Source organism: Mus caroli, chromosome 15 (genome assembly GCF_900094665.2).
Source record: "Mus caroli chromosome 15, CAROLI_EIJ_v1.1, whole genome shotgun sequence".
In the NCBI taxonomy this organism is placed as follows: Eukaryota; Metazoa; Chordata; class Mammalia; order Rodentia; family Muridae; genus Mus; species Mus caroli.
In genome coordinates, this window is record NC_034584.1 from 79,721,786 (window position 1) to 79,747,191 (window position 25,406).

Sequence of the window (25,406 nt, forward strand, 5' to 3'; positions counted from 1 at the left end):
GGGTAAGGAGATGTGCGCTGAAAGTGTCCTTTCCCTAGTAGGCTCTCATTGCCACAAATAGCATAGTGGCAGGCCCAGCGTGAGGACAGACAGGAGGGCTGGCATAGCACACATTTCGTTCCCAAAGGAGCGGTGTCCTGAGGCGTTGGCACCCCGGGGGGGCATGTGCATTCCGTGACTGAAGATCCAGGGGCGACACAAGCAAAGCGACTGCTCTGGGTCGCAGCCTGCTCCCGGTTGCAGCCTCCCCCCTGCGCTGTCAGTTGGCAGAGCCCCAGTGCCTGAGCTGGACACAGTCAGCCCCTCAACCCCTGAAGCGTATGCAGAGGGGCCACAGCCCGGGGCGGGGCAGAGGCGGAGGGTCGGAGCGGCCGCGCCTCCCTGCGACCGTCCTTGATGCCCTTCAGCCTCTGCCTTCCCCGCCCGCCACACCCACCCTGGCACCTTGGCCACCTGTTGCCGCGTGCCCCAGCTCGCTCTTCCTTTCTCCCCATTTCTCATCCTGGGACTCTGGAGATCAGATCCCGCCTGCCCGTCCACCTCCCCACGAACTCCCGGGACTCGGGGCACAAGCTGTGCGATCTAGAGCAGCTCACCGAGGGCACCCCGGAGGAAAGCTCAACCCAGACCCGCAGCCTTGAACTTCAGTCCTGGCCGGTGCGCGGGGCTGGGAGCAGGAGGGAGTGCGCGCCGGGGTGCACCCTTCCCACTGACTGTTCTCCCCCGTCAGGTGACCTTGAGCAGTCCCTTCACCTAACCGGCCTCAGTTTACCAACGGATGCCCGGGCCCCGAGGCACTAAATGGGCATCGAGGAGAGCTGCCCCGGGCCTCTTAGGCCCCGCCCTCCCCCGCAGCAGCCAATCAGACGCTGCCGTCCAGGGGGTGTGTCTCGCCCTGAGCCGCGGCCCGGGCCTAGGGGGCGGGGTTTCCGGGGCGGTCACCTCGCCGCGGGACCCCGCAGGGGACGTCCGAGGGGCGGCGCGTGTCGTGGGGGCGCGGCTGGCACGGGCGCGCGTAGGCGGTGCCGGGCCGGGGCCCCGGACGCTACGGTCCCACGACAGGGGTGACGGGGGGCGGAGGCAGCCGCTTGAGCCCCTCCTGGCGCCTCCTCCTGGGCGCGCTTGGCCCTGCCGACCTGCAGGCGGAGTGCAGCCTCAGGTGCCCAGGGGCTGGAGGGCGCGCGCGAGGGCGGGGAGCCAGGCGTCCCCTGTCCCGGGACAGTGAGGTGGGTGGACAGGGAGGGGAGGGGCTCGGTGGCGCATGCGCGCGGACTAGGGGCGCGGGTCTGGAGACCCACAGCCACTGGAGAGGGCACGCGCTAGGAAGGGCACACGCGTGCGACTTTCAGGGCCCGCGGAACTGTCCGTCACTTCGAGTCCCCTGGAGCGCCGTGCGCCGGCTCCGAACATTGGTGTTCGCAGCTGTTTTGGGGGCTGGAGGGTTCGTGGAGTCCTGGAACTGGAGCGACGCTGGGTCCTCTGGTTGTCCCCTGGAGGGGAGGGCACACGGGCGGGGACATCGGGGCGCTCCCTTCTCACGGCGTGGTGCATTTGAGCGTAACTCACCAGGAGGCGTTTCCTGAGACCCTCGGGGAACTTAGAGGAGAGGTAACTCGAGGCTCCCTGACAGACTGATTCTGGGGTCACAGCCTAGGCTTTACTGGGGACCTGAAACGCTGCCGGTGGGTTCGAGTCACCAGCAGCCGACCCTCTTTGAACACTAGTTTCCTCATTGCTCCTGATCGTAGTGGGGCGATGTGGGCCCCAGCAGTAGGGTAGAGACGATGCCAAAGCTACCCTAGGTCTCTGCCCTCCAGAGGCCAGTCTCACAGCGGGTCCTGTGTGGGGCCAGCTTTAGTCTCCTCTGTGCAGTGGCAGCGCGGCTGGCCTGATATGGGTAAAGGGAGCCGGGAGTGCCTGTGTGCTAGTCGGGAGGGTGACTCTTCCCCAATACCCACTCCAACTAGCCTGAAATAACTGCACCTCTCCTTTTCCCAAACTTTTTTTTTTTTTAATTTAAAGGAGAGAATGTTCAGATACTAAAGAAAATCCACGGTGGTATATGATGTCTTTGGGGGCACTCTGCCACTGGGGTGCTCACCGACCCCCAACCCCAACCCACTCCCTTCCTCTAAGGAAAGCAGAAAGGCCCCTCCTCTCCTTGGGGGAGGAGCACAGAACTTTCTTGGGCGACCCTGGGACACTGTAGTGGTTGCAGGCAACAGGGTCACAGTGACTTTCCCAAGGTGGTGTAGAGTTGGGGGAGATCCAGAGAACATATTGTAACCGGTTCCTTCTTTAACATTCTACAGCCAAGACTGAAGTTCAAGGCCCTGCCTTCCCTGTGTACTGACGTTTGTGGCTGGTCAAGTTCGGGAACAAGACGTTGTCATCACAGGTAAAGAGGATTAATGGACGGCTTCCAGACTGGAATATTGTAAACGCTGTCTTTGGTTGCACTTCAGATAGCAACAGGGCTTGGTTATTTTGTGGTGAAATAGTAAATGTCTTTTCAGGGCTCAGGAAGCCAGGTAAATGGGTAGTCCATGTTTCAGTTCTGGGAAAGTGTGTTTGCTTCATGGGAACCACATTTCTTTATGGCAGACTGCGAAAGAGGTGGTATTGCGTTAGAAATGGTGTTACTTGACTGGCTTATAAACTGGCTCATAAGACTGTCTCTTGGCTGTCTTCATATCAATTCAATGAGGTAGTCAGTTAGTTTCATCATTAGCCAGGCAGGGATGGCCCCCAAGAAGCAGCTAGAAGGGTATGACTTGGTGACCATATGAAAATCCAGAGCCAGTGGGCCTGGTGAGACAGGAACTGAGAGTGGAAAGCAAAGTGTCTCCTTTCCAACCTCTTAAACATGCATGGAAACCTCTTATGCATGGAAACACGCCAGACTCATAGTTTGTCAGGAGGGTAGGAGCCTGCGATGTAGCCCATGCTAGCCTGGAACTTGCTATGTAGCAGAGGCTAGCTAGCCTTGAATTCTTTATATTCCCACCTCAAGCTCCCAAGTACTGAAAGCTGAAGTAGTTCTTTTTAACTTATGTTTGTCAAGCCTATAAAACAGAGTTCTAAAAAATATGTGTGTATATGTGTGTGCATGTTTCAATGTGTGTTTGTATGTGTGTATGTGTCTAGGTGTGTATGTTATGTGTATGTGTGTAAGGGATGGGAAGAGAATGAGAGAAGAGAAAGCATGTTTCTAATTTGTTTTATTAACTATTGAGTTGAGAAAAATATTTCCATGTGAATGTAAAAAACAATATATTTTTGCTTCAACCACCTGTCTAATAACTCACTAGGTTTAGATACAGTATTTAGCCAATGCATATATAGACATACGTTAGTATATAACTCATTCGTTTGATTCACGCTTATTGCATAGCTTCCTGGGGTGGGGGCTACTGAGCCACCCATAAACAAGACAGTCATGGACTTTCTCATGAGACTGAGTTCCATGCTAGAATTATAAGAAACTTGAAGCCAGATGGTGGTGGCGCACGCCTTTGATCCCAGCACTCGGGAGGCAGAAGCAGGTGTATCTCTGAGTTGGAGGCCAGCCTGGTCTACAGAGTGAGTTAGTTCCCCAACAGCCAGGGCTACACAGAGAAACCCTGTCTGGGGGGTGGGGAGAAGAAAGAAAGAAAGAAAGAAAGAAAGAAAGAAAGAAAGAAAGAAAGAAAGAAAGAAAGAAAGAAAGAAAGAGAGAGAGAGAGAGAGAGAGAGAGTAAGTTAGTTAGTTGGTTGGAGGCTAGGGCTGTAGTTCAGTTGGAGGAGTGCTTGCCTGGCATGCACAAGGCTATTGGTTTGATCCTCAGCCCCTCATAATCCAGGTGCGCTGGGGTCCATGCTCATAATCCCAGCACTGGGGAGACAGAGGCAGGAAAGACAAAAGCGTATGATAAGTTTGAGGCTATGCCAGGCTACATGGAACCTGGTCTCAAAAACAAATCAATAGCCAGGCCCAGTGATACATTCTTTTATTCCTTATACTCAGGAGACAGAGGCAGGAGGTTCTCTATGAGTTCAAGTCCAGCTTGGTCTACACACAGAGTTTTGGGCTGGCCAGTGTTACACAATGAGACCCTCTCTTAAAAAAATAAAGCAAACAATAATAACAATAAAGCAAGCAAACAAACAAACAAACACAAAAGAGAAATGAATTACTATCCTAAGGGTGATTAAAAGATGAAGAAGCTGAGTGTGAGAATGGATGTCTTAATCCTTTTGTGACTAAGGGCCTCTGCCTCCCCTTTTAATGTTAGGATTATTTGTATCTTTATAATACCATTGGAGAAGATTTTACTGAAATATCAGTTGAAATGTGTCTTTGCTTGTCGTCAGTGAATTTTAGCTACAACAGATCTTCCTCCCCCTGTTTGCTTGCACAGGCTCTGTGTGAGTTGATGATGCTCTTGGTGGTAGATGCTTGCTGTCACTTTGTGGCGTTACAGCTAAAGTTGTGGCCTCTTGAATGTCTGCTTTGGGTGGTAGAAGGGAGAGGGTCTCTGTTTTTATTTCTGATTTTGGCAGCTTGATAGGCACTGTTTTAAAAGATATAGTTTCACTGACATAGTGTTGCACGCCTTTAATCCCAGCACACTGGAGGCGCTGGCAGGTGGATCTTTGTGAGTTCAAGGGGCCTGGTCTACATAGTGAGTTCCAGGCCAACCAGGGCTACATAGAGAGATCCTGTCTCATAAATAACTTAATGAATGAATGAATTAATAAGCTATAGTTTCTATGAATGGAACAAACATTTGCCACGTCTGTGGCTTTAGCCTTTTTAATGCACCGAGCAAGCTAGAATGTCTAGGGCCATGTGCTTAGAGAAAATTAGGCTCAGAATTTAAATCTGCAACTTGGTGATAAGAGGGGCTTTGTGAGGTTTCTGGATTGGTTGGGTTGTTGAACATTGAGCCTGGGACTTGAAGTTCACAGCATGAGCTGTGCTGAGGTATGTCCCCAGCTGCAGCTGGGTTTTCAGTAGGAGTTTCCTGAGAGAAGTGCTAGGCTAGCAGAGCTTGCTTCCCCCCCACCCCCAGAACGTTTTTGCTTCGTATGTGCCTCAGGCTTCCTGCATGCATATGGCTCTCCGCACTGTTGTATGGATATACTCATTCTTCAAAGGTGTGTGTGTGTGTGTGTGTGTGTGTGTGTGTGTGTGTGTGTGTGTGCATGTATGCACACACGCTTTGCCTCTGTAGCCCTCGGTGGCTGAGCATCAAGAGGTGGTGATTGCAGTGTCCAGGAAAAGTGTGAGCACTTTACACAGTGAAGCCCTTGCTCCTGGGCAGAGCCTTCCTAGTTGAGCTGAGCCGGCTTGGGATCTGCAAAGGGTGAAGGTGCACTGGAAAGTTTACATTGGAGAAGCATCTGGATACAGCAAGAAAGGTGTGATGTCATTCTGTTATGACATTTGGTCCCACGCCCTCACCTCCCACCTCTGCGCTGCCACCACCTCTCAGCTGCCACCTGCTAGGCCACAGACTTCTGTCCAACTCCTTAAACTGCTGCTTCTCAGCAGAAAGTGCACTTCTTTAGATCACCTTTGAGGGGTTGTGGAGCTGAGAAACAGTGGCTGACATCACTGAGCTCATCCAAGTAGCTGTCTGGGCAGCCTGGGCTCTGGGACACCTGTGTCTCACCTACCGAAAGCCAATTTGTTGCTGCCAAGCCATTTTGAGCTCTCAGGGAGTTTGAGAAAGAGTCTCCCCTCACTACCTCCCATAATCTCCCATGAGATTTCAGTTGGGAACACAGGTAAAGGAGAAGGCTCTGTCAATAAGATCATCACAATTATCACAAGTGATCCCTGTTAGCTTAGAATGTGACTGTGACCCCAGGACTTGGTGGTGACAGACAAGTTTCGCCATGTGTTCTCACTCCAATATATCCCCAGGGTGTCCAATCTATGGCCAGTAGGCCATGTGTTTACCAGAATAGCTATGAGTGTGACCTAGTGCGTATGTAGACGATATAACTGGGCAATGCCATACCATGCTGGGGGAACTTATGTACTGGCTGATTTTGTGTGTCAACTTGACACAAACTAGAGTCATCAAGAGAGAAAGGAGCCTCAGTTGAGGCAATGCTTCCTTGAGATCTAGCTGTAATTTTCTCAATTAGTGATCAATGGGGGAGGGCCCAGCCCCTTGTGGGTGGAACCATCCCTGGGCTGGTGGTCCTGGGTTCTATAAGAAAGCAGACTGAGCAAGCCAGTAAGCAGCACCCCTCTGTGGCCAGATAAACCCTTTCCTCTCCAACTTGCTTTTTGGTCATGGTGTTTCATGGCAGCAATAGAAACCTATGAAGATACCTACTAAAAGGCAGCCTCCTGCAGCTTACTGGAGCTCATGTTTAGGTATTGCCTGTCCCTATGGAGACTGCCTGTCCGGGAGAGTCTGCCTCTCTCACTGAGACCCAGCGTGGGGACATGGGTGGTTGGGGTGGCGGGTTTGAATCTGTTCCCTGTTGATCTGCTAGCACTGTAGGGTCTTGTAGGAACTTGTAGAATCTCATTGAATATGTAAAAGGTTGGCAGAATTGAGACCAGCAAGAACTCACTGCCGTGTACCCTTGTGTGTGGGAACACTTATTTGGAAGGGCAGGCATCTCAGAGCCAGCAAATACTGCACCCTCATCTCCACTGTGGGGCACATCTCCGCAGTTGGCAATTCCCCTCGTGTAGTTCCCATGGCAGCCAGGTTAAGGTGTGATGGTTGCAATCAAAACAGTGTGTTTGTAATTAGCACTAGACTTGGGAGCTAGTGTGTATGAAATAGACTTTTTTAAAACTAGGAAACCTGAGGATCTGTTTAAATAAAATTATATAATTTTATTATATAAATAAATTTGTGTGTGTGTGTGTATATGTAAAATTTCAAGACCATGGATTCAAATGCCAAACACATGCCTGAAAAAGAAATGTGGGTAGTTTTGTGAGTTAGAACATGTATTATTGTTGTTGTTATTGTTATTTTAATGTATGAGCACTTTGCCTACATGTATGTTTGTGCATCACATACATGCCTAGTGCCCATGGAGGCCAGAAGAGGGCATTGGATCTTTCAGAACTAGAATTACAGATGGTTGTGCATTGCTATGTGGATGATGCTGGGAATCGAACCCAGGTCCTCTGGAAGAGCAACCAGTGCTTTAACTACCAAGCCATCTCCAAAATCCTAAAGTATTTGCATTTAATGGGCTATAAGGGTCTTGCATGGGACGTATATTCTTGGGAGAGACTGGAGAAATCAAGTTAGCACCCATCAGACTGCTTTCATTTTGCCGGATGTTAAGAGATTTGGAAAGAGCAAGCCTTTCTAAATGGACCTCCTTACTTCACTCTCCCTGCTTGGAGAACACAAGAAAGCCCTTGGAAAAGCATCATTCTGGATTCTGAGAGTCAGGGGGTAGAGCGCAGAATAGTTAACTGTCCCAAAGGTCATTGAAACTTGTGAACAACTCAAGATTAGTATAAGGTCAGAGAGAGGGGCCCTCTGGCTTTTGACAGCCATCTGTAACTGAACAAGTCTGTGGTTCTATGAGAACTGCTCTGAGGTGACAAGGAACCAGCATCAAGGGAGAGACCTAGTAATGAGAGGTGGATGGGTGGACGTGCCCAATTCTGAAACACACCAAGACAGTAGCAGACAGCTTTCTGTGAACATTCACAGCGAAGCAAGATGCATTGTAAAAACCCAAGATTCATTCATGCAGCAGCAAACATGTCTCAGTGTCCTGAAAGCTGCCATTTCCCCATTCCCACCACACTAAATGCAGACAGGTTTTATTGGAAGGGTTCTTACGATGTGTCTTCTAGGTCGCTTTTCTATGTAGATGTCTAACAGTTTGCCAACACAAGAGCCCTGCTTTACGATATCTAGAATCACAACCTACCCTGATGCAGTTCAGACTCCATGGCATAGTTTGATAACCGAGGCAGGGTCTTACTCTCCACCCCCTCACTTTCTATACAATATAAAAAGAGTGATGCTTTAGAGAATAATCCTTCCTGAGAACTTTGAACTTTGGCTGCAGTGGGGTTATGTTTGAGTAGATGAAAGTTATTGACCATGGGAATCAGCCTGGCAGTGTGTGACAGCAGTGCCCTTGGACTTCACAGTTTAGGGAAGCATTTTGTTCAAGTATTATCATTGCCTCCTCCACCCCAATGCCCCACATATACACATACTTTGAAAAATGCTGCAGATGTGGCCAGATGTGCCTGCTGCTTCCCGAGCAGGAGCCTAAAGTCCTTGAAATTTCAGATTGTGGCCTCCATTATCTCCCCTCCAAAAATTATGCTTTGTCCAAAGTGGTTTTTGTTTGTTTGCTTGTTTGTTTTCAGTTTTTCGAGACAGGGTTTCTCTGTGTAACCCTGGCTGTCCTGGAACTCACTCTGTAGACCAGGCTGGCCTCGAACTCAGAAACCCACCTGCCTCTGCCTCCCAAGTGCTGGGATTAAAGGCGTGCACCACCACTGTCCAGCCAAAGTGTTTTCCATTAGGAAAGACATTCTGTTGTTGTTGTTTTGAAGTTAAAACAAAAAAAAACAAAAAACAAACAAACAAACAACAACAACAAAAAAAAAACAAGCCTTGCGGGCTGGTGGAGTTTTGACAGAGGAATGCCACTTTTAAAAGAGTTCGGGTGAGCAAAGACATGTAGGTGGATGCATCCCAGGAGGAAAGGGGGCTTGAGAAGGAAGCAGCAGCAAAGAAAGGGCTCTGAGGGTCTAAACCTGCGCCGAGCCAATGCTCTTCGAAAAAGTTGAGAAGGCTCATGTGTGGGTGATCAACGCAGGACGAAGCCACGTATGGTGGCCCACGCCTATAATCCGCACTGGGGAATCTAAGGCAGGAGGATTGCTGCAAGTTCTCCAACAGCTTGGGCTAAACAGCAACAATAAAGGGGGCGTGGGTGGAAAGGTTGGCAGTGTCTGGGGCCTTTAGCTGAAGCAGAGAGGATTTTAGATGCATGAGGGCGTTAAGTCAAATGTGGGAAAGCTCAGAAACAGGATGGGGAGAACAATGAGAGGGTGAACCCAAGGTGGTGGACAAAGGGCACCCACCCTTGCCACTGGACCTGGAACCCACATGGGACCTAGAAAGAAGAGGCAGGAGTATACATCCAGGCTGGTAAGTGGAGGCCGCTGTTGCAGTTCTTAGCCACGAGGATGGCAGTGGTGACAGAGGAAGCCTCCAGTGGATGGCTTCCCGCTGAGAGCAGTAAGGCTTCTTGCAGGGTCCCAGGTTGTATGTAGACAGCAGGCAGGGGACTTTGCAGGCTTCAGAAGGAAGAGTGATACGTGGACGGCTTTCTTTCACTCTACAGACCAAACATTATCAGCTTTTCCCCTGCCCTATTCTCTACTTGGATGAATCTAATAAAGGTAGCTTTTAGTGTCTAGGGCAGAAGTCTAATGGAGGTGAATATTTAACCACGCTCAAGGGCAGCTGATAATCTCAAAAGCAATAGAGGCAGAGACTTGGAGAAACGGGAGCCAAAAGGAAGACTCCAGGCAGGACTTCCTTGACGAAGAGAGTACAATCCTACAATGAATTGTGACCTCTGGAGAAATGAATGAACTTAGAGGGGGCTTTCCTGATGGGAGAAAGCATCCTCTGGTGGGTATTTTAAAACACTACCTGCCCACATGTGAAAGGAGGTTTGGTAGAGACTCTTCAAGAATGAAGCCTCAGAGAGATATAGAGGGTGGTTGAAAATCCGACCTGGAGAGATGGCAATGTGCTTTGTGGCATAAGATGAATACATCTACACACCAGTTTTTCTGAGAGCATCTTATTTAGACTAATGAAGTCAAATTAATGAAAGGCCCAATAACACGACTTTGTGATTTTCAGAATTCTCAGGGCTAGTCCCCTGGACCCAGCCAGTCCCCCCACCTCTTGCCAGGCCCTTGAAAGTTCCCATCTACCTCAGAACTCCAAATCCAAGCCTCCCCTGTGACCTTGCCATGATTCTCTGTGTGGCTTATCCTGAGTCAGCCTGCACTCTTCCCTCTCCAAATTCTGGCACACACACACACACACACACACACACACACACACACACACACCTGTCTCACTTACTGCCCCCAGTGGGGCTGATCTGGGGCCAGGACAAGCTTCAGGGTCTCCCCCATCATTTAGTAGCTTTCACCTGGCCTGTGCCTCAGTTTCTTTGTCCATCAATGGGATGAATACCAGTGCTTTTCATAGACGGTTCTGCCTGGCAGGCTGCAGGAGCTCTGTACCTGCTGGCTTGCCTTAACTCTCTCCCACTACCCATCAGACACTCCTGAGTTTCAATGGTGGCCAGAAAGGCACAGTCACGACTACCCAGGATCGACATTTTCTACTCTGGCACCTTAGAGTTCTTTCCCTACCCTTTGCTTCTTCCATAGATGAAGAAGATGTGGATCCTCCAGGTCTTTCCTTGCCTTCAGATCTTAGTTGAAGACTTCCTCCCTGAGCCTCCTGACAGAGAGTCAGGTGCCTTCCCCTCAAAGCATGAATGTGCATATACACATGTGTGTGTTTGTATGAATGCACTCGTATGTGCGTGTGTATGTGTGTGTGCATATGTACATGTATGCACGCACATATGTGTATGCATGTGTGCCTGTGTGTGTGTGGTATGTCTGTTCCCATGTAAACTGAAGAAAGTGTCTCTCCCCAAGACCACTATAGCTGCAAGAAGCCATAGACTTCTTACCCATACTCCGCTTATCTCAGGAGCAACTGGTGCACTCTATCTGTCTGAGATGTCTTCAAGGCTGCATCCAATGTTACTTCCTTCCTGAAGTCTTCAAGATTGAAATTGGGTACAAGTATGTGTGTGGTGTATGTGTGTGTGTGTGTGTGTGTGTGTGTGTGTGTGTAAGTGGAAGCCAGAGGTCAATGCCTGTGTGTGGTATATACTTGTCTCTGTGTGTATGTGTGTGTGTGTGTGTGTGTGTGTGTATGTGTGTGTGTGTGTGTATGTATGTGTGTGTGTGTGTATGTGTGTGTGCTATGTGTGTGTGCCTAGTATCTTCCATGGTTGCTTGCCACCTTACTTCTTTTCATAAAAAAAAAGATTTATTTTGTTTTGAATCTGTGCACATGTGTGTATGCATGTGTGTGTGTATGCTTGTGTGTATGCACATGTGTGTGGTGTGTGTGTGTGTATGTGTGTGTGTGTGTATGTGTGTGTGGTGTGTGTGTGTGTGTATATGTGTGTGTGGTGTGTGTGTGTGTATGTGTATGTTATATGTGTGTGAGTGATCCATATGTAGGAACACCTAGAGGCCAGAGGAACTGGACTTCCCGGAGCTGGCGTTTTGGGCAGTCGCAAGCTTCCCAGTGTGGGCTCTGGGAAACTGCTGAGCCACCTCTCTAGCCTTTTCTACCTTACATTTTGAGACCGGCTCTCTCGGAATCTAGCGTTTATTGATTTGGTGAGGCTGACTTACCAGGGTGCTTCTATCCCTGCCCCTGCTGGGGTGCAGACACATGCCTCCTCTGTGCCTAGATGTTATGTGTATCCGGAACTAGGATCCTTGCTCAGGATCAGTCCTCATGCCTGTGTGGCAGGCACATTCCTGCCGAGCCTTCTCCTCAACCCTGGATACAGGATTCTTGCCCATCCCATACTCAGAGACTATTTGAATCTCTGCTTCTACTCATTCTCCCTCCCTAGGAGTCCAGCAGTCACTTGTTCCTAGGCTCATTTATTTATTCAACAGCTATTTATTGCATCCAGTGGGTGCCAGACTCTGCCCTGAGTGTGGAGCAAGCAGTGAGGAGCCCCAGGGATCTCCCTGCCCTTCCACAGCTTTGCTTTTGCAGTCCCTCGTCTGGGCTACCAGGAGGGGCAGGTGGGTAGCGAAACCTGACCTGTGGTGTGGAAGGACCCTACATAGAGGGTCCAATGGACCTCCGGGGATGCTTGCCCAGGCCTTACCAATGCCTCCAATCTGCAGCGCAGAGCACATTTGTCCTAGAATCTGGAATTTCCCTTAGCTAGAACAAGTTGAAGGAAAAGTAGACTCACTAAAACGTCACGGATCTGCAGAACCCACTTTCAGGTCTTTCATCGCGATCTCAAAGCATTATGTGCTGAGCTAAACTCCTCTTGACCCACATCGGCCGGCGGGATCTAATCTTAGGTGATTATTAACTCTAATCAGGAATCTAATGACCAATATTCAGGAAGCGTTGGCCATTTAATCACCACTCCTGCCTGTCCCCTTCCTGCCTCGGATGGGTCCAGCAGCCTCAGAGCAGTGACTGGCTTCCTCTGGCCAGCAGGTCAGTGGCTTCCTGAGATGGAGCCTGGGAGGGTAAGAACTGGCTGTGGGGTATAGTAGGCTCCACAGCATTCAGCCTGATTGGCCTTCATGGAGTAAACTGTTCTTGGACAAATATAAGCGTCTCACCCAGGCCTGTTTGCTAGAAGAATCTAAAGTGGGTGTGAGCCCAGGCTACTCCTTGATTTTCGTGGTGGGTTTGGGGCATGGGGAGGAGATCTGTATTGTATCTGGGGGGGTCTTGAGCCCATTAGATCAGATGGCAGTAGGGCTGGTCATGGATATTTCTGGACAGGGCACCCTGGTTGCTGGCCCTTGTGCATGGGAACCCAAGCAGTGAGGTGGATTTTAGGGGTTTAGTGTTTCTTTTACAAACAGGCTGTTAAGATGACTGTATGTCATTTACTTAGAGTGAAATTCATCTATCCTCAGTCTACAGTTCTTCGGGGTTTGAGAAACCTACCCGATTCCTTTCTTCTTGCTAGATGTCAGCTAAGGTTTGATCCGATCGTAGTGGCCCCTCTACTGTATACACCAACCTCTCCACTTCTCTCTCCTACACTGCCAGTTCCTGGCACTCCTCTGCCTTCACCTCAGTCGCATCTTCTGCAGCATCTCAGATTCCAGCGGGCAGGAGTTAGAGTCAGGGCCCACTCTAGGACTCAGGATGGCCACCATCTTAGTCTCTGTAGTATTATTCTTCTGAGGTACCAGAACTAAGGGCCACAAGCTGTGGGCTCCGAGAATAGGGGTTTCTCCTGATTCAGGAGGTAGGGCTACATGCCTATGCCAGTCCTTGTTTCTCTAGCATCCATGATGACTGTAGCCCTTCTGCTCTGTAGACTACCAGGGCGGCCCTGCTGTGTCTTCCTTTCACTTCAGAAAGCACCCATCCTCAGTCTGTGGCCATCTTCCTGCTCTAATGTTATTTAGTGTGTACGTGTGTATATGTGTATGTCTGTGCACAGTCATATCTGCAAGGGTACACATGTGGAGGTCAGAGGGCAACGTTGGGGGAATCTGTTCTGGCCTTCCATTTTGTGGAGATGGGGGTCCCCTTTGTTAGTGCCTGTAAAGTGTATACTCCAAGCTAGCTGGCCTGAGAGCTATCTAGGTTCTCTTGTCTCTACCTTCTTCACCATAGGAGTGCTGGCATTAACAGCAGGCCCTATTGTATTTTGGGTTTTTTTTTATATAGTTTTAAGGATAGCACTTGGGTCATCAGGTTTGTACAACTGGCCTGTCCACTGCTGAGCCATCTCCCTGGACCGGTGGTTCCCCTCTTTGATGAAGATGTCAGCCGCTTTGCCTTAGGCCTAACCTCCACTACTGCAAACTTGCTTTAACCTTATGATTGGTGACTCATTTGTCAATACCATCCATCTCCAAGGTATAATGAGTTGATATTGAATACTTCTGCGAGGAACACAGACTGAACTGATCACACACACACACACACACACACACACACACCAAGCTCACTGCAGAACCCTCTGCCATGGGAGAGAACAAGATGAAAAAGTCTGGGCTTAGGACGCAGATAGCTCTGGAGCTGTCATCCCATGGCCCCTCGTGGCTTCTGCCTGCATGCCCACAGTGTGAGGGCAGCTGATCCTCCCTCAGGAAGGTATGGAACTTTGAGGTCACTGTTCATCCTCAACTGTGGACCTGGCAGGGGGAGCTAGCGATGGCCAAGGAGAGAGGCTGTGACTGGTTGTTCTGAGGGTCAGAAGCTGATGTGGTTGCAGGTCACAGCAGCCTTGCACAGGACAGGGGTAAGATGTTCGGGGTTGCTATTATGGCTTAGTATGCCAGCTGCCCCTTCCCTGCATGAGGCTGGTGTGAGGGGGAGAGCTAGTATGCTGTCTTCTTAGGGTGTGAGTGAATGGGGAAGGCAGGTGTGAGGAGAAGGGGAAGGAGAAGGGGAAGGGGAAGGAAAGAGGGAGGGGAAAGGAAGGAAAAGGGGAAGGGGAAGGGGAGGGGGAAGGAAGGAGAAGATGGGGAATGTTATAACTTCTGGCCCTTGAAGAGAGAGGAAAGAGAGAGTGTGCTGGTATCCATGATTCCTGGCCAGTTTCAAAGTCACTCTGTGATTGGATCTGAGCCCCTCACCTTGAGATCATGCACAGACAGCAAACATGTAGCTTCAGGGTCTCCTCATGGCCCACTGATAAATGCACACGATGCGCTTCATAAAACTGGAAAAGAAAAAGAGGAACTAGCCATAAATATGCAAAACCTATCCATCATCCTTAGCCATCAGGAAAATGTTAATCAGAATTGCACCAAGTTTCTGTCTCATCTGGGCCAGTCAGAATGGCTTCAGGAAGAAAACAGACAATGTTAAGTGCTGGCGAGGTTGTGAGGCAAGAGCAAGTCACACACCGTTGGTGGAAGGGTAGACTGCGGCTGCCATCCAGGGAACCAGTGTGGCCGGGTCTCCAAAGCTAAAAGTAGAACTGCGGTGTGGGTATGTGCATGGGTGCACCTGAAGAACTCTCAGGCAGTATAGCTCAGAGACACTTGGACAGCAGCCAAAATAAGGACTCAGCCTAACCCTAGAGGCCCATTGGCAGATGAGCGGATAAAGAAATAGGAGGCATACAGGCAAAGGAGTTTTATTTCGTCACAAAGAGGAGTGGAATCTTGCCATTTGTCAGAAAAATGTATGGACCGAAAAAACATTGTGTAATCCTGCTGGTGGTGGCAGCAGCAGTGCACACCTTTAATCCCAGCATTTGGGAGGCAGAGGCAGGCAGATCTCTATGAGTTTGAGGTTAGCCTGGTCTACATAGCAAGTTCCAGGACAGCCAGGGCTACAAAGGGAAATAAATCCTGTCTCAAAAAAAAAAAAAAAAAAAAAAACAAAGCAAAACAAAACAAAACAACAACAACAAATGGTTGTGCAAGTGAAATGAGACCCAGGAAGGCATATGATGCAGGCTTTCTCTTATGAAGGGTCTATATTTAAAAACATATATGATATTGGAGTATACATGGGAAAGGATGGGGTTGAAAGACAGTGGAGATGGGCAAGAGAAATGAATGGGAGGGCTAGAAAGGCACAAAATAGCCCATATTTCCTCTCACAAGAGGAGTCAGGATCTAAGCACATACATGGCATGGATGGGAGGAAGGAACATTTGCGGGTGGGAGGCAAGTGCGTGGGGTGGGGGGTAGTGTGGTAAGGAAACTCTTGAAGAAGAATCATATATGGGTGAAATATGGCAATGAAGTCCAGTATTCTGTACACTAACTAAAACACAATAATAAACAGTAGAGGAGCAGTCCCCAGGAGATGCATGTGCCACAATAAATGAGACTGGAAGACACCAGTGGTGATGTCACAGGGGTCCATGGAAGGAGCTGTGGGAGAACAGCCAGCCACTGCTGGAGATGTGCTGAGGTCCTTTTCTCACACACACTGAGAAAGTGACTGTTGTGTGAAGCCGGAGGAAACAGCTTCCACAGGTTAAAGGGATTCACAATGCTATTCACCACCTCAAAAGAGCAAAGGGTAGGGGCTGAGGAGATGCCCAGTGGTTAAAGTCCTTGACCTGTAAGACTGGAGCACTGGCCCCTGAGCCCACGTAAATGCCTGGTGTGAGTGGCAGCCCAGCGGTCATGCTAGCCTCAGAAAGTGGAGAGCAAGCTAGCTAGTGAGACTAGACATAGTGGTGAGCTCTGGGTTCGATTGAGAGACCCTGCCTCAATGAAAAGGCAGAGAGGCAATTGAGGATGATAGCCAACCATAGTGTCAGGCTTCCACATACATGCACACATATGGACCCACGCACATGCATGCATGCACACACGTGGACCCACACACATGCAAAAACATACGTATATACACATGCATGCATGCACACACATACAAAAACACGTGCACACCACATACACATGAAGTTGGGAAAGGGGTGGAGGGGGAATGCAAAGGATAATGTGTGGGTGGCAAGTCCAAACTTCAAAGGGAATCTAGATTGATGGCTTATGTGATGCAGAAAAAGGTACTCAGCCAGTGAGAGAAGGCGGTCACTTCACACCTCCAGTTACCAGGTTCTTAAGGAAAGAAGAATGGGGCTGGAGAAGTGGTTACAGACACTGGCCGTTCTTCCACAAGACCCAGGTTCTGTTCTGAATACCCACATGGTGGCTCACAACCATCTTTAACTCCAGTTCTCGATGACCTGATGCCCTCTTCTGGCCTGTGCACATGGTGCTTGTATGGTGGTACAAGCAGGCAAAACACCATACACATAAACATAAATTAAAAAAAAATTTTTTTTTAAAGTCTGAGTGGCATGGTGGCACACACCTTTGATCCCAGCACTCAGAGAAGCATACAGATCTCCAGGTTCAAGGCTAGACTGGTCTACAGAGTAAGTTCTAGGATAGCCAGAGTTATGTAGAGAAATACTGTCTTGGAAAAAAGCAAACAAATAAACAAATAAAATAGAAGATTAAAGAGGTAAAAATTATATTTGAATATTAGCGAATTAAATATACTAGTATGCAGAAGTACAACATGTTTTAGCCACATGGTCAGGGAGTTGGTAAGAATGCAAGTTGACTGATTAAACATTTGGAATATATTTGAAAAAAATCAAGGAAAATTTTAGATCAATGAATTTTACAGAGCTGATGGAATGAAGGAGAAAGATCAGTGTAATTCAAAATATGAGCTGGATAAAGACAAAAGCTGTGATGCAGGTAAAGTGCCAGACAAAATCCCAAAGAGAAAAATGCAGATGGACTCCTCAGTCTGGGAAATACCTCCCACCTAATAGCAAAGGCTAAAAAGCTCTTTAAAATTAGCCACAAACTAGTTATGTAGTTGTCTTGAGCATTGTGATATAAACATTAGACAATGCAATAGGACAAGAAAAATGAAACTCACCCGTCCTGGGAAGATGCTGTCAACTTTTGTTTATCAAAAGACACTTCAGAAAAGTAAAACCACAGACTTGGAGTTAAAAAATAAAATTATAAAGCATGTATGAGAAAAACACTACCCCTGAAAGATACAAAGAGCTCTTCTTATTGCCCAGCGTGAAGACAGCCCAGTTTAGAACAGGGAAAGGACTGGAGAAGCGCAAAGCGCCTGTGTTTAAATGGACTGGAGAGAGCAAATGGACAGTGTCTCACATCCTTAGCCTGTTGGGGAAAGCAAGGGACCCTTTCACCAAGTAGAAAGAGTCCCTGAGTCTCTTGCTGGACCAGAAGGCAGGGCAGACTGACCAAATGTGTGTGTGTGTGTGTGTGTGTGTGTGTGTGTGTGTGTGTGTGTGTGACTGTGCAAGGGATCTCTTTCATATACTGTGGGTATCAGTGAAGAAGTCCCTTCCGACAGCGTTGTGGCCAGTAGCATCCATTAGACTGCAACCACACATGTTACAACATGTTTGACCCTGAAATGGTGGTATTCTGTATAATTATGACTTCAGGATGTAAAGGAAAGGCCAAGAGAATGGAGCCAATAAAACAGTGGTGGTCTGGTCTGGAGGGAGGGAGGAAGTGCATTGGTGAGCGCGCGTGGGATATTTTTAGGGCAGTTGACACAGCTCCGTGCTATACCATAACGTGGATGCCAAGCCAACATGGCTGTCAAAAGCCGCAAAATGTATTCAGCCCTACAAAGAGTGATCTCCAATGGTAACTAGGGCCTTTGGCTCTTAATATGGGGATATTGGCTCCTCAGTGAGGTAACAGATTTGTCTCCTCAGTGCAACACCTTAGTAACAGGTGAACTGGTCAGAACTGGTGTTATATGGAAAGCATGTTGAAATACATAGTAACAGTGTATTAAAAACTAAAAGCATGTATCATATGCCTAGGAATAAGTTTGCGACATGCAAGATGCCTGCTAAAAAACCTGATTGATATTGTTGGAAGAAATTAAATATAATTTGTCTTGGGTGGTTTTTACTGTCAACCTGACACAACCCAAAGTCACTTGGGAAGAGGGAAACTTAACTGAACAATTGCCTTGATCAAGTTGAACTGTGGGCATGTCCGAGAGATTGTCTTGGTTAATGACTGATGTGGGAGGGTCCAGCCCACCGTGGGTGGTACCATCCCTAGGCAGACGGGCTTAGAATATATAAGAAAGCCAGCTGAGCAAACCAGAGAGCGAGCCAGCAAGCAGCCTTTCTCTGTGGTTTCTGCTTCAGTTCCTGCCCTGACTTCCCTTGTGATGAATTGCGTGACTTGGAAGTGGCGAACCTTTTTCTCTCTTAGGGTGCTTTTGGCCTTGATGTTTATCACCGTAACAGAAAAGCAAACATATCATAAAGTAAATAGATGGATTACCAGCTCTCTAGGAGTTCCCTGGGACTCTGCCACCAGATTGGTACTGCTGAGACACCTGGTCTCATGGGCTGAACAACTAGATTCTTGGCATTTCTATCAGGAGACAGCCTTGATGGCTGCTACTCAGACCATGACTGTAAGCCCTTTAAGATAGATAGGTAGATGATGATGATGATGATGGTGATGATGATGATGAAGATAGATAGACAGATAGATGATTGCTAGATAGATGATAGATAGATAGAGAGATAGATAGTTAGAAAGAAAGATAGACAGATGATTGATAGATGATAGGTAGACAGACAGACAGATGGGTGATAGATGATAGATAATAGATAGATATTGCTAGATTGATAGGCAGATAGATGATACATAGATAGATAGATAGATAGATAGATAGATAGATAGATAGATAGATAATAAAGCCATTCTTTCAATTATGCTCATTTAGAGAACCCTAGTTTAATACAATACCTATCAAGAATCTTATAGCAGAAAGTATCATCATGCTTGCCTGCCTGCCTGCCTCCTTCCTTCCTCCTTCCTTCCTCCTTCCTTCCTCCTTCCTTCTTCCTTCCTTCCTTCCTTCCTTCCTTCCTTCCTTCCTTCCTTCCTTCCTTCGTTTAGACAGAGTCTCACTCACTTTGTAGCCCTGACTGGCCTAAACTTGATGTATAGATCAGGCTAGCCTCAAACTCCCGGAGATCCACCTGCCTCTGCCCTCTAAGTGCTGGGATTAAAGGTGTGTGGCACCACACTCTAGCTTCACACTTTTCTTAAGCAGCAGCTGCTGCTCCTGTTCCTTTAGGTGACAGTCATCCTGTCTCTTTCAGAAAGGCTTTGCCTTGCAGTCTGCCCTGTCCTTTCAACACTGCTGTTACCTGTGGGCAGGCTCCTCCCATAGGCTCACTGCTTAGCATTGTCAGGGAGCGCTCAGTGTTCAGACATTAGCACCAGTATGAAATTCATTTCATAGCTATTGATGTGTGTGTGTGTGTGTGTGTGTGTGTGTGTGTGTGTAAGAGAGAGAGTGAGAGAGAGAGTGAGAGAGAGAGAGAGAGAGAGAGGAAGGAGGCAGTACAAAGTCCACCTAGTGAGCCGCCACCACTCATGTAGGCAGGTCTTAGGTAGGTCATCAGTCAGGACCTAAGAACCAAGCTACAGGGAGTCAGGGAGTGGCTCTTCCATCTGGGGGTGTCATCGAGAGGATTTTGAAAGGAGAGGTATTTGAGTACTCTCAAATGGACAAAGGTGAGTGATGTTTCAGGTCAAAGAAATGGGGGTGGGGGGAGCAGGGAGGCTGGAAAGCAAGCGATGGGTTTGGCAAGTTCTGACTGCCTTACCAGACGATTGAGTTTGCAAAGGAAAAATGAAAAAAAAAATGCATTCAAATATCCATTGAGTTCTCCGTGTCTGGCATCATTTTGTGCCATAGGGTTTCATCAGTGGGTCACAAACACAAAGCCCCATCTCTCAGAGAGAGGGAGAGGGATGGTGGGCATGGTGGCTGAGGTGGAGCTGGTAACATAAAATGGGGGCAGGTATAATGGAAAGAGCAAGCTTAGTTTGGGACAGCAGATTCAGGCCCATTGTGGGGCAGCCATGAATGGCCTGGGGAGAAGGTTGATGCCAGGAGGTTGAGCTCAGGTTTGAACTGGCACAGCAGGCTGGATCAGGGATTATCCTGGCAGAGCAGGCAACCAGCTGGGCTCATGCAAGGAGCAACAAGGCAATGGATTATAGGAATGCCCCAGAGGGGATGAGGTGAGGTCCCAGGAGAAAGGTGGTGGTTGGTCACTATGGTGTCCATCATGAAACCTGTTTGGAACTCTGTGTGAGTAGCCTGGGGCTTCTGACCGGGGCTAGGGTGTGCTCTGATTCAACTGTAAAGAGACCCCTTCAGAGTCATGTCAGGCTGAGGGCAGAGCTGAAGGTGGCTAGGAGTGATTTGATTACTGAAAACTTGAGCAGGTTGTAGCCCTGACAAGCAAGAGGGCTACATGGCAAGGCACTGCACCGTGTGGGGACAAGGAGACCTTGACTTAGATCTAAGCCCTAGCAAGTTTCCAGGCATGACATGACCTTGGGTGAGAGCAAGCCACGATCTGGTGTCCCAGCTCTGCCAGCACACACGGGTAGTTGAGAACCATGGTGTCAACAGGAGTAAAATGATCAGGATTCACATTCAGGACCACGAACACTGCCCCCTGCATGTGAACCTTGTGGTAGGAAGTAGACAGAGCGTTATGGCCAGAGTCTGGAGGGGTGGGGATGATGCTACCAAGCAGGATGGGGATGAGGGGTTAGGTAAAAGCCAGAGGAAGACAGAACAGCCTTTCAACATAAACAGCATGGAAGGAAAGCAGACGGTTCGAAGGGGACCAGCTCTACTTGTGAGCAGAAATAAAGAGCAAGGTCACATAGGGCCATGCTGGGGTCAAGGCTTGTGCACAGCTGTCCCTAACCTCAAGTATGCCTGCCCTCTTACTGGTAGAGGGGCTGCATAGAATTCTGCAGAGGCGTCATGACTTCACCGAGTGCTCAACTTGTTCCTGCATTGGGTCAGAAGCACATCTGTCCCCTTCAGGTCTCACTGATGGTGGGTTCTTGTTGGGGTGTGTGTGTGTGTGTGTGTTCATGTGCATGTTATACACATGTTTGTATATGCATGTGTGGGAACACACATGGACATGTGTGCACATGTCTGCAGAGGTGAGAGGTCAGTGTTCCTCCTTCTACTTCTCTTCCACATTAGTTTTTTTTTCTTTAAAGATTTTTTAATTGTATGTGAGTACACTGTAGCTGTCTTCAGACACACCAGAAGAGGGCGTCAGATCTTGTTACAGATGGTTATGAGCTACCATGTGGTTGCTGGGGTTTGAACTCGGGACCTTTGGAAGAGCAGTCAGTGCTCTTAACCACTCTCACCAGCCCCCCACGTTAGTTTTTTTATACCAAGTCTCTCACGGAACCTGGACCTTGTTAATTCCATTAGGCTGGCCCCAAGGATCCTCCCACCTCTGCCTCCCAAATGCTGGGATTGCGAGTGCTTGCCCCACACCCAGTCTTTTATGTTTCTTAACTCTTATTTTTATTGATGAGCTTTAGAGCAGAAAATTCCATTCCCCCCCCCCAAAATGTATTGCCTTCTGTTCCCTTAGTGTCCATGCCACTTTAAACCATGTTGGTCCTTATTTCCCTTCAGCCAGTTATGATAGGAGTTACCTGCCTTTGAGTCTCCGTAAGCCTCCTAAGTGTTTAAATCCCTGAAGCAGATTCAAATTGGTGTCATCGGGGGATGCTGTGGCCCTTCACTCTCTTACTTGGAGGTGGACAAAATAATTACGCTCCCAAGTTTCTTTTATTGGTTGTGCTGAATAAGAATGGAAGCTATGTGGCTCTGGGGACCGCTCGTTCCAAACAGGAAAGCCTTGTACACATTTCCAGCTGGCAGAGGGACAAGGCCGAGGGCATGCAAATGGAGAGAGGCCCGGAGCCTATTTAAGAACCCAGCTTGAGAATGAGACACAAGATACCTTGGGTTAGAGATTCTCAATGTGCAAGACCAGCTGTGCAGACTCTTCCCAGAAGTACTCCCAAGAGGTACTGAAGACATTTCTATGTTCTGTTTAAAAAGGTGAGAGCTACCCACGGTATCCCTTGAAAGTGTCATCAAAACAGTCAGAAAAGGAAAGCCGTGGGCAGGTTTCAGATGCAGGGAGAGACGGCAACAAAATACAGTGTCTAGGGCTGGAGAGATGGCTCAGTGGTTAAGAGCACTGACTGCTCTTCCAAGGGTCCTGAGTTCAAATCCCAGCAACCACATGGTGGCTCACAACCATCTGCAATGAGATCTGATGCCCTCTTCTGGTGTGTCTGAAGACAGCTACAGTGTACTCATATACATATAATAAATAAATCTTAAAAAAAAAAAAACAGTGTCTAACCCTAAACTGGGCCCTGTACTGGAGGGTTAGGTTACCTCAAAAGATCTGAATGTGAATCATCGATTAAGGAGTTGTGTCTCCTTAAATTTACTGAAAGCAGTAAGTGTACACTGGCATGTGTAGAACACCACCATTCATGGCAAGCATGCAATTTATAGTACTTGGTTAATGGGGCCATGACACATCCTTCAATCATACACATGCATGTACACACACGCACACACGCACACACATACACACCTGTATTTTCATGCCTGCCCATAGAGACATGGCAAAAATGATAGGTAGTTACACTGGGGAAGAACTTACCACGGACCTCACACCTGCTCCAACCTCTTGGCACACTTCTCACTCTGTGTGATCCCTTGAGAAGCAGCTGCACTGGTGGGCTCTTCAATAGATCCCTACTGTTTGCTGTGGATTAGCGTTCTGTATTGCATTGTGGGTAGACCACAGTGTGCAAAGCTATTCGCCCACAAAAATATATCTAGGCTGCTTCCAGCTTGGGGTTACTATTTATTGGTAGAGATACTTTGGACATTATATGCCAGTTTCTGTAACTTTTAAAAAAGATGTATTTATTTATGTTTGGAGTGGAGGTGTGCATGCGCGCACCTCCATGAGTTTATGTGCATTTCATGTGTGCAGTACCTGTGAGGGCGAGGGCCAGTAGAGGGCATCATATACCCTAACCCTAAAACTGGAGTTAGAGGCATTGTGAGAGGCTCAATGTGGCTGCTGGGAGCGTGGGTCTGCTGCAAGAACAGTACTGGCTCTTAGCTGCTGAGCCATCTCCCCAGCCCTCCTCTGCCCCCCCCCTTTTTTTTTAATTTAAAGATTCATTGATAGGCAATTCACACTGGTTCATAAGATGTCGTTCCACCACCATTGTGTAACTCTTACACAGTGAGCAATCGCCATCCATCAGTTGTCTCTGGGCACCCAGCTCCTCCACTGATCTACATCCTAAGTGGCCTCTTCTGGAATCAGACACAGTCTGATCTCTGTGAAAACTTGTCTGCTACAACGTATACCCATTCCTTTTATTGCCAAAATGCCCTCATTGTGTGGACAGGCTGCATTGTATTTAACTGCTATCTTTTGGCAGGGTTATATAGTTGAGACTGTGTCTCAAACAACAATAATGTGGAATCATAAATTTCCATTCAGCATGGCTTCAACTTTATTCAACAAATACATACATTCCTTCATTTGAGTTAATCTTAAACTTGTCATTTACACTGATTTTTTTTTGTTTATTTTTCATTTTTGAAAAAAAACACATGGCCTTCTGTTGGTTCCTTTATATTTCTTTTTATTAAGTATAATTTTATTTATTCCTCCAGAATTTCATATGTACATATGATGCATTTGTATCACACTCACCCCTCCCCCTCCCTCCATCTCCCCTTGACTTACAGCAACAGCTTCAACCCCAGCACTGCTAGGTAATCATAACTGGGCATCCTTGGCCTTGCTGCTGACCATGGCCCAGAGACTCTCATTAATCTTAGTGTTGGTTTGGTATCTTCCCTGTTCTGAACTCATTGAGGTTTTGTCATGTTCTGCCCAGTGTCTTTTTTTTTTTTAGCTATTGTTATGGCGGTATGCATTTCTCAATGTTAAATTGCATACCTGAAATCCATCTCACGTGGCTGTGGCATGTTGGTTATTTCTTATTTTCTTTTTTAACTGTTTATGTAGTTTTGGATTTGATTTGTTCATAGTTTGCTGAAGAACTCTGTTGAAACTCATGAGTATACCACATCTGTAGCTTTTCTTCTTTCAACGGGCTTTGCTGGGTTTCTGAGTGGTACTAGCTTCATGAAAATGCATTTCCTTTTTGTTTCAGTTAGAATTAACTGATGATTTAACAAAGCCTAGAATTACCCAGAGGATGGGGCCCAAAACAAAAACAAAGAGCCCTGTATCTTCTAGATTTGGCCCTCTTATCTTTATCAGGTTGGCTTGTGTCTGTGTCTGAGGGGGACTGTCTTGATGGGTAATTGATGTAGGAGGGCATAGTCCACTAAGGGCAGCACCATTCCCTAGTCAGGTTGACTATACAAGAAAGCTACCTTATAGCTTGGATCTGTGTACCACAAGCAGTATTTTGTGGTTTCTGCTTCAAGTTTCTGCTTGAGTTCCTGTCTAGACTTCCCTCAACAATGAACTACGATCTGGAAGTGTAAGCCAAGTAAATCTTTCCTCTCCAAGTTGTTTGGCCATAGTGCTTTATCATAGCAACAGAAACACGACAGGAGTACTTCATTTTTTAAAAAGGAGATTATATGATTGTTGTATGGAGTCTGCTTTAGATATTTTGTAGAATCCTCCAGTAAACACAGCTGAAGCAGGGAATTTCTTTGCTAGGATACGTTTAAGTCCCAAATTCAATTTTGTGGCCATCAAGCTATCAGTGAAGTCCTGATCATAACTTTTGGGGAATTTGTCCATTTCTTCTCACCGGTTTTATTTTCCAACACTGGTGGCCTGTATCTTGAATGTATCAGTCTAACTGAGGTTTGTCAACTCCATTGTTTTCCCTGAAGATACAACTTTTTGTCCTATTGATTTTGTTGATTTTTTTAACTTAATTGATTGCTCTTCCTGTTTTTTTCTTTCCTTCCTTCGCTCGCTTTGCATTTTCTTTGCTATTATTCTGTTGGCTTCTTGAGGAAGAGTCTTACATTACTGCTCTGTGCCCTCCCCTCTTCTCTGTCCCCTGTGTGGGTGTTTTAGGGCTAGGAATTTCTCTCAGCTTTATTCCTGCAACTTCTGTTGTGATTTCGATATGTCATGTCTTCCTCTTGACTCGTGAGTTGTTTTGAAGTGTGTAGCTT

General features: G+C 47.6%; 1 protein-coding gene across 6 annotated transcripts in view; it reads left to right on the forward strand.

Moving 5' to 3' along the window:
• Window positions 1-462: 462 nt before the first annotated feature.
• Ppara (peroxisome proliferator activated receptor alpha) overlaps window positions 463-25,406 on the forward strand; it is a 66,740-nt gene continuing 41,796 nt past the window's right edge. The window contains exons 1-3 of one of the 6 annotated variants that reach the window (XM_029470087.1): window positions 1,263-1,608; window positions 2,313-2,398; window positions 10,421-10,508. The gene's annotated coding sequence lies outside the window, so the exon portion shown is untranslated. Of the gene's footprint in view, window positions 658-1,062; window positions 1,227-1,262; window positions 1,609-1,665; window positions 1,683-2,312; window positions 2,399-10,420; window positions 10,509-25,406 lie in introns of those variants that run through there. The other 5 variants (XM_029470089.1, XM_029470088.1, XM_021183374.2 and 2 more) reach the window with 5 other exon arrangements.